Source organism: Felis catus, chromosome C1 (genome assembly GCF_018350175.1).
Source record: "Felis catus isolate Fca126 chromosome C1, F.catus_Fca126_mat1.0, whole genome shotgun sequence".
NCBI classification, from domain to species: domain Eukaryota; kingdom Metazoa; phylum Chordata; class Mammalia; order Carnivora; family Felidae; genus Felis; species Felis catus.
The window spans coordinates 97,989,580-97,999,366 of NC_058375.1; the positions used below are offsets into that span (position 1 = coordinate 97,989,580).

Below are 9,787 nucleotides of genomic sequence, written 5' to 3' on the forward strand. Positions count from 1 at the left end.
TCTGAAATTACAAACGGATCCTTTGCCAAAAGGAAACTACAAACCTACCTCGCAGTGATAATCAAATATTGCACTTTCAGTAGTATTTGCTGATTCTTCTTTTTCAGCACACGTTTCAAAGGATGAAAGTTGCTAGTATTAAAAAAAAGAGCGAGAGAAAATGATCTATCAAGCTAATAAAGAATACAACTGCTGCTGCACCGGGCAATCTCACAGTACAGCACTGAAGAAAACAAAGACTACTAGCAGCGTTGGGAAGTGCTCTTTCAAAGCTGTTGAGTAGGCACAAACTTCTTGTTTCAGATCAAGTGTTGTGTCTTCAACTTAAGTGTACTCTTCTTTGGTCTTGTTGGTTGTTTCGAGGTTTGTTCCTTGCCTGATCTGAACTTGAAGCAGCAGTTTCAGGTGGTAAAATCTGTTCTGTTACACTTCATACTAGAGATAAAAAATGAAGACATTAAGTATAACTTACATAAAAGAACCAAGACAGAGGGTGGGTAGAGGTGACAAGCTCATTTCATAAAGTTAGAATCATTCATTGGCTAAACAAGGAATGCAAGAAACTTGAAAGCACACTCATTTGATGTTATTTGAGCAATCTCTCAAGTGCTAATGGATACCTCCTTTGGTGTCATACACTCAAAACAGGAATTTCAGTCCTTAATTGACACTTCCACACCTTAAGTTCTAAGTTATAAAGCATAATATTCAATTTAATACAAGTGTTTTATAAGCATCTAGTACTATGGTAGGTATTATGGAAAATAAACAAGTTCCTGCCATCAGATAACTTACACTCTTGCAGAGAAGATAAGTTATACATGGAGAAAAACTAGAATATAGGACCAAATGCCAAAAATTAATTTGCCCAACCAATATCGGAGTACTATGACATACAGTATACTAGAGCTACTACTTGTTGTTTCTTCACCACTGTAAGTGCATTGAAACAACATGGTGAGCACAGAGAAGGAGTTTAATAAGAGACAGGCTTAATTTAGGGACATAGGCAAATTTTAAGAGAAATAAAACAGTCAAGCATTCTAGGCATGTCGGGGTATGCCAAGCCAGGGTATGCCACTGAATCTTAAGTTCCTTGAAAGCAGGGACCATGTATATGATTTTTGATGCCTGACATCAAGGGAGGTTTATTATTACATGAATGACTATGGCCAACAAGTACAGCTTGTTGTTTCAGAGGAATCAACAGTCTAGTCTGGCCAGAACAGAGGGCTGGCTTAAAGTGAAATGGGATACGTGGTGTGACAGGTGTAGTGGAGTCAGATTATGAAGTATTTCAACTTGATATAACAGGAAATAGAGAGCCTTAGCTCTTGATGAAAGGATATTAAGTCTTGAAATCCTATGGGAGATAAGTTAGTGAAGGTAACAGAAATCTCATTTTCTGAGAAATCTGTATTTCTGAGCTGTTGCCAGAAATAGAGAAAAAATATCTATAAAAAAGAAACAATTAAGATGAGAAGAGATGGGAAGCGAAATATATTTACAGGTAAAACCACAGAATCGTGCTTTATATTAGCCATAAAAGTGTTTCTTCTGTACTGACCGAAATATTAACTGGTGCTGTTAGCAAAACGATTTACACAGGGAGAAAAAAAAAAGGTAGATTTGGTTTTAGATATGCTGAGAGATGAATAGTGTATTTTAGAAACCTCAGAAATAAGAATGTCTATAAGGTGAGACGTCAGAGCTTGTGAAATAGCTTAGACCAGGAGAGCCCCAGTCCATCCACTGACACTTACTAGTAAAATGCTTGAACAAATCATTTCATCTCTCTAAATTCTGGTTTCTCATACACAAAATGAAAACTCATCAAGAGCTGATCTGTGGCTTGTTTTTTGTTTTTTTGTGGCTATACCTTACGTTCCCTGACTTTGTATTATTACCTCAAATATCAAATGCTGTTATATACTGTTCTTTTTATTTGGATCATTTTATCTCCCAGACTAGATATTTCTTAGGCCAATGGTTCTCAAATCACTTGGGAAGCTTTAAAAAATACCTAAGCCCAGTCCTCATTCAAAGAGTAATTTAATTGGCCTATGGTGTGCCTGGGTGGCTCAGTTGGCTAAGAATCCAACTCTTGATTTTGGCTCAGGTCATGATCTCACGGTTTGTGAGTTTGAGCCACACACTGGGCTCTGTGCTGAAAATGAGGAGCCTGCTTAAGATTCTCCCTCCCTCCCTCCCTCCCTCCCTCTCTCTGTCTCTGCCCCTCCCCTGCTCTATCTCTCAAAACTAAACATTAAAAAAAAAGTAATTTAATTGGCCTAAAGTGAGGCTACTTCTGTTATGATCTTTGATTCCTCCTTCTCTACCTCCACATCCAGTGTCGCAAGTCTTATCAATATTTCCTTCAAGATACCTAAATGACACATATTTTAGTATAAGTATCTAATACATCTGCTCATTTCCAGTGTCAACTCTTTCCATTTTCTGTCACACAATACTGCCAGACTGATCTAAAACTCCAATTTCACCTCATCTCATTGTCCTAAATCTTCAATGATTTTTTTAGCACTTTAGATGGGAAATTCTTAATCCTGGCTACACATCCAACCCAACCACCTGGGCAACCTAAAAAAAAAAAAAAAAAAAAAAAAAAAAATCAAAGCCTGGATCCTACCTTGAGATTCTAATTCAAGTTCACGAGGGTTACATCCCAGGAATTGGTATATTTTATCTCTCCTCTCTCCGTATGATTCTGACTCGTGGCAGGATTTAAGAACTACCATTTTAAGGTGTTCTTTATTCTACCTTTCCACCTTTTACCTTCAATTGCTCTCCAGGTCTCCTAGATAGGTGCATTTTCCTGCCTAATTCTTAAACATAACCCTTGGAAGATTCCTGAATTCTAGCCTTCTTTGTGCATGTGGGTCTTCCCACAAAGAGATAATATTACCATCTTCAAAGTGACAAAACAGCTTCCTCTGTACAGTACAGACTTAATACCTTAATTCTCACTATGTGAGGCAGTAACTCCCACTGCATACATCATATCATCCTTTTTGGTACTAAGTCATTTCTGCACTTTGCTTACTTCATGCTATGTGTCTTGTTCCTCCAATTATGAAACAAGTTTCTTTCTTTTTTTTTTTTTTTAAGTTTGAGAGTGTACATGAGTGGGGGGGGGGGGACAGTGGGGTCACAGAGAAAGGGAGAGAGAGAATCCCAACTCGAGGCTCAAACCCACAAACCGTGAAATAATGACCTGAGCTGAAATCAAAAGTCCACCCAGGTGCCCCACAAGTTTATTTCTGTATCACAGCCCCCTTCAGCACCTAATCCAGCACTGCCAAACTTAAGCACAGCAGAAACTACCACAGCAAAAAAGGCAGTTAGTCCATAATAGGAAAAGCACACCACAATTCAAGTGCAGCAGTTCTACCAACTTCTATTTACAAACCCAAAGACCCCAAAAGTGCTATCTGATAAAAGAGGTGAGAATTTTTTTTTGGTAATTTTTATTTAAATTCTAGTTGGTTAACATATACTGTAATATTGGGTTTCAGGAGAATTTAGTAATTCATCACTTACATATAACACCTATTGCTCAACACAAGTGCCCTCCTTAATACCCATTCCCCACCCACCTTCTCTCCATCAACCCTGTTTGTTCTCTATCATTAAGTCTCTTAGGATTTGCTTCCTTTTTTCCCTTCTCCTATGTTCATCTGTTTTGTTTCTTAAATTTCACGAGTGAAATCATATGATATTTGTTTTTTTCTGAAACAACTTATCTTGAAAAATTTGGATTAACCCAGTTCTAGGGTGTTGTATTATGTTAAAAACTGTCCAGATTGTCACTTAGTAACACAGAAATGAGACTTCCAGAATCTAAAATCTGGAGCATTGCAGAGTTAGTGTTGGGGCACTAATGAAGCCTATTAGGATCTATTAAAGCTCAAACAAATGCACCAGCTATCAAAAATAACTGCAAGTGGCTGAATTTTACTTCATTAGTATCTTCACAGCTATGAGACTTCTATGGTTAACAAAACACTTTTCAGTCAAATTAACACTTAATGAAATACTTAAAAAGTACCCATTGGGCATTTTAATAAAATTGGCTATGCACTCATGCCAAGATTATTAACATTCATGGGCGGTACTGACAACTCTTCTGCCTTAACCCTAAGAATGCAGTGCATTCCCTCTAGCCCCCAAAAGCTAGATACTTAAGTCACATGAAAGAAGTACCAACCAAAATACTAAGGAACAGTTTAAATGTTGATCTCAGAGCCTCCCTCATTGCTAAGTAATCAATTCCCTTTTCCTTTGTTTTGTATGGAAACAGTATCACCACTAGTTAATTATCAACTATTATGTCACACAGCTTCAGTCGGAAGTTAAAAGCTAATTCTTTTAACTGAACTGATAATCCAAATAGGTATTCCTATCTCAACGGTCTTAAAAGTATCATCACCTGTTTGCTCTTTTATCTCAAAAGGCCTAGTAGAAGACAAGCAAACAGCAGGCACTAAATAATAAATGTTGAACCACTACACTTACGTGGCCAACAATCCATCTAAAATATATCACATAACCCAGTTTGTCATTTTGACAAGTTATTCTCAAAGTCTGTACAGCACTCACCTGGAGACAATGTTAATGACAGGCTAGGCTGTAAGTCTTCCCACCTAACCCACTTTGTTCAGAAAAGTAGTTTTTTTTTAATTTAAAAAAAAAAAATGTTAGAGAGCGCGTGTGGGTGCTCGTAAGAGAGGGACATGGCAGAGAGAGAGAGAGAGAGAGAGAGAGAGAGAGAAAGAGAGAGAGAGAGAGAGAGAGAGAGAGAGAGAGAGAGAGAGAGAGAGAGAGGGAGGGAGGGAGGGAGGGGAAATATCCCAAGCAGGCTCAGCGCTGTCAGCATAGAGCCCGACGACGCGGGGCTCAAACTCACAAACCCTGAGAGATCATAACTTGAGCCAAAATCAAGAGTTGGACACTTAACCGACTGAGTCACCCAGGTGCCCAGAAAATACTTTTTTTTTTTTTTTTTGAGAAGAGCAACGATCCAATTAGGCAGCACTAGTTCATATTTCTAGGTGCTTTAACTCAAGACAAATTTAAGTGTGTCATATTTTGCTATTACCTGTATAACTGAAGTGGTTAACATTATAATTCACCTTTGCTTTAGAATCTAAGGAAAATGATAAAGTTTAGATAATTAACCAATTTAAGCCATCATATCAGGCAGAAATTAGAGAAAATCAAATTACTGCAACTATCTTTTTGTATATGTTCAGTAAGAACAATTACGCTGGGTTGTTAGTTACCTGAATAGCTGCTAAGACATTTAAAGTTTTATCTCCATCTATCACTTAACCGCTTTTATAATACACTAGCACTCTGAAATAGGACAAATGCCAGTGTAGGAAGGAGCTAAATGCTCCAAACACAAAACCAGAAAATAGTGTAGACCAGCACTGTTCATGCGAAATATAGTGCAAAACCATGCATGTAATTTAAAATTTTCTGGTAATCATGTTAAAATTGAGAGAAAAGGGTGAACCTAATTTTTATTAGGTCTATTTAACCAAATATATCTGACATGTTATTTTCCCTATGTAGTCAATCTAAAAAGTTTTCTTTGAAATCTGATGTTTATTTTACAATTATAGCACATTTCAATTCAGAATTGTGCACAGTTTAAGTGCCATACATGACTACCAAATTGGTCACAGCAGGTACAGACTCATGAGGGAAAAAGGTACTGGCATGCCCAATACATAGAAAACAAAAGGCTCTTTGGCAAAGGCTTTCACAGATAAAAGGAGGCAGTATCTAGCAAACCTGACCATAGCAAGAGCTTGTACGTACTGCATTTTGAGAAGCAAAAGCGTAAATAACTAACTGGTTATTTATTGGCTAGGGCTACAAACCAATGGATAGCCAACATGTTAACCGTGAAGAAACTGCTAATCAATTTATTTTCAACTACACAGTTAAACCTCAGCATTAAAGGACACATTAAATATAAAAACACTTCAAAAATAAAATGCCCATTCAGTACTTCTGAACAGAATACTGCCTAGAACATCATACCCCAGTTTAATAACCTTAATGAAAAATACATTTTATAATTCCTCAGACTTGGCAGTACGAACTGAAAAAAAAGTTTTGTATTGTTTTTAACTAGGTACTCCTACATAGAAGTGGAAACATTCCAGTATCAAGACAAAGGAATTTTTAAAATCCTGACTTGGCAAAAAGAATTTAACATCAAGAAATGATGGAATTCAAGAAAACAAGTCACTCCTACCAAAGCATTTTCACCCCTGTAGATATTCTAGCTATGAAGTCTTAAAAAAGTTGTAATTTTTGTCGCTGTAATTCTCTATTATGAAAAATCCTCCAGGTTTTACAGCTCTCCATAAGACAGTCTGAGTCAAAGATCTCAAATTAGTTTCCCTTTCATTTTTTGAAAAGACAAAAGCTAAGAAGGCAGAGTTCTTTGTGTTTATTTAACAAAATCAAGATTTTTATTTTATAATACAGTCCTACAGTTCAGCTCCTTAAAAATCTGTCCAAACAGCATTTCCATGTTTCAGCTACCTTGCCAAAAGTATGGTCCTCAAAACAATGTGAATTAAGTTATTATCTCTGAACCATACACTTTAAAAAAAAGGGGGGGGGGTTAAAATTATAAACTTTATGTTATGTATATTTTTCGACAACTTAAAAGAAAAAATATTTTAAAAACATTTTATTAACATTTATAATTTATTTTTGAGACCATGAGAGAGCACGAGTGGGGGAGGGGAAGAAAGAGAGGGAGAGACAGAATTCCAAGCAGGCTGCAGGCTCTGAGCTGTCAGCACAGAGCCCAAGGCAGTCCCGAACCCACGAACCTTGAGATCATGACCTGAGCTGAAGTCAGACGCTTAACTGAGCAACTCAGGCACCCCAGAAAAAATATTTTTTACAAGTTGGATGGCTCTGCACAGTGTGTCTTTAGATGGATGGAGGGGAAAACAGGAGTGGAATAAAGCAGGACTGTTTATGTCAGCTTTCACGCTCTCATTTTTTGATTTGCGGGAATTTACCAGAATTTTCAACCACACTCTAAAGGTCATACTTGTTAAGTCAGAACTTATTTACAAAAAAAGAAAACCTATCTTCTGCGCCTCAAATACTTTACTTTTCAACTCAGCTGCTATAAATACTCATCCCAATGGTAAACATCCAGAGCAGCTGCAAAATCACTCAAACCACTACCATCTCTTTTATTTCAAGCCTAAGGCTAAAAGGAAACAAAAAGAAACAAGGCTGAATATTTACCCAGATTTTATGACTCATATATATATATATATATATATATATATATATATATATATATCCACATACACACACAACCATTCAGGCATATAAACCCTCTTCTTAACCCACACCAAGAACACCTATTTTTCATTAGTACCCCAAAAGCACCAAGGTATTATATTGCCCCTCCATGTAGTATTGAAAATGCCTACCTTCTAGAAACTCAAAATGAAAATTACTCAGCATTTTGATATTGAATAACTTATGAGCTATAATTTGGTACCTGCATTTTTTAGGCCAGTAGCTCTGGTCAAGAGCTGGCAGTTCATATCATCCTGATAAAAAACTATGTCTCTCAAAGGAAATTTTACTACAGTGTCTTTGGACGTCCTCCCTCGCCCTCTAATCCTGTCTCTAAACTCTTTAGAGAACCATTCTTTCACTCACTTTAGGTGCAAAACAACTACCTCCTACAACAGTGTTCAGATTTTTGTGTTTGCAGATTGAAGGCTGCCTCACTTTTGAGTCAAGCAAGAGAGGAGCCATCTGGGTGTTTCTAAAGGAAAACCTGAAACTAAAAGAACCAAGGCACTAAAATTGTCATAGTGTTTTTTTTCTTTTTTTTAAAGATTTTTAAGTAATCTCTACACCCAAGGTGGGGTTTAAAAACGACCCTGAGACCAAGAGTTTGCAAGCTCTACCGACTCAACCAGCCAGGCGCCCCAAATTTCCTACTGATAAAATATCGATCGATGGTTAAAATCTTCAAGGGTCTCCTGCCAGGGTTCTAAAAAAACTCACTCTACAGAGAATGACGAAGCCAAGTCGTTCGCTGCTCAACAGGGGCCAGGCTCTGGCACCATAAGCGGCAGAGATGGTGCTAAGGACGATTCCACAGAGCTCTAATAGAGTACGCCCTAACCCCAGGATGAAGGAATGAGAGCCACGTGCCCACCATTAGGGGCTGGTTCCCTTTCTCAAGAAGCCGAGGGGTAAGCGAAGAAGGGAATGTTGGGTGTTCAGAATCAAGACAGACAGCTCTAGGTGAGTGGAAGTAAAGATGACACTTCGGCTACGCTACTGTGTCAGACGTGGCTGGGGAAAGGGGTGTCTCTAAGCATTTAGACGGAGCGGGGTCTCAGTCCATACACAAAGGAGGCGCCACTACCGCACTGCGCTCTGGTACTCGTAGTCAGATCCCCAAGCAGGTGACTGCCAGTAAACTATGGGGTCCGGAGTCAAAGCAGGCCCCTCTGCCTCCGGCTCTTCCAGCCTCACACAAAGGACCGCGCCACCACCCCCCCTCGCCCCGCCCGCCGGGACTTGTAGTTCCCGTTTCCCCCGCCAAGCCGCAGAGGAGGAAGTGGCCAGACTACAATTCCCAGCAGCCTCCGCGCCCGAGCCCCGCACCCCTGCCTCCATCTTGGCTGCGGTCGGAGCCTCCATTTTCGCTCCCTCCCCCCACTTTAGTCACCACCACCACCACAACGCGCGGCTGCCTGGCCTCGACTCTTCCTTTCAGCTCTGCGGCCTGACGTGAGGCTTAGACAGTTAAACGGGGGCCAGGTGGAAAAGCCGGGATAAGACTCAGGGTGAAACCTTCCCTGCCCAGAGCTCTAGGAGTGCCCACCTTGACTCAGAAGTCTCTCCTGTTAGTCTTGGTCTTCTCATCCGCACCTAGCCTGGCTTCTTACTACCCCCAGTTGGACCCTGAGGTCGTACTCACCCCAACAGCTCAGCGCCCCCTCTCCAGCGCCGCCATAAGCAGCACGGCCCGGTACGTAGGAATAAATCTCGCTTCTCTCGCGAGAGTTGCGGGCTCTAAGCGCGTGCACGGGAAGCGAGGGGGAGCGTATTCCTAATACGCTTGCGCATGAGGTCTGAATGACGCCAACTAGTGCGCTGCGCTTAACCACAACCAAGATGGTGCCCACGTTCCCTTACATTCCCTCCCCCTTGAGGTGCGGGAAGCAATCTCCGTGTTTACTGACTCCGCTGGGACGCATGGGGCGGGGTGGCGGGTAACTTTCGGCGTCTCTGATCTTTGCAAACCTGAATATGCTTTAGACAGAGAGACCAGGCTAAACTTTGAGGACGAACAATCTGGAGGGCATATGCAGGAATGTCATATAAAGGATTTCTGTTTTCTCGGACATCATTCAGAAGCCCCAAACCCCAGTTTCTCCTCACAGCGCAAGGCTTTTTTTTCTCTTGTCTGCTCTAATATACTGGAATTTTCGTTAGTATAGAGTAGGTTTTAGTAAGGTAGTTTGGAAGTTCTACGTGAGACCTTTGTCTCGAAGAAACTGTAGTGCTTGCAACAGACGGACAAGAGTGAGCAAGGCAGCATAACCATTAAAAAACAAAAAACAAAAAACTCCTTCAACTGACCTTTTGGTCACCAGAAGGTATTCGTATTGTACCTGGTAATCAAAGAGGCTGAATCAGTAACCAAAAGGTTGAAATCAGGGCAAATGATGATTAATCCAACGGGGTATGGGGA

At 40.0% G+C, this 9,787-nt stretch overlaps 1 protein-coding gene across 4 annotated transcripts in view; it reads right to left on the reverse strand.

Moving 5' to 3' along the window:
• The window catches only part of CSDE1 (cold shock domain containing E1), a 38,808-nt gene extending 29,643 nt beyond the window's left edge, over window positions 1-9,165 (reverse strand). For 3 of the 4 annotated variants that reach the window (XM_011285084.3, XM_011285083.3, XM_011285081.3), the window contains exons 1-2: window positions 9,011-9,165; window positions 49-435 (exon numbers count right to left, since the gene is read on the reverse strand). The gene's annotated coding sequence lies outside the window, so the exon portion shown is untranslated. Of the gene's footprint in view, window positions 1-48; window positions 436-8,914 lie in introns of all 4 variants that reach the window. The other variant, XM_011285082.4, reaches the window with a different exon arrangement.
• Between the last annotated feature and the right edge of the window lie 622 nt (window positions 9,166-9,787).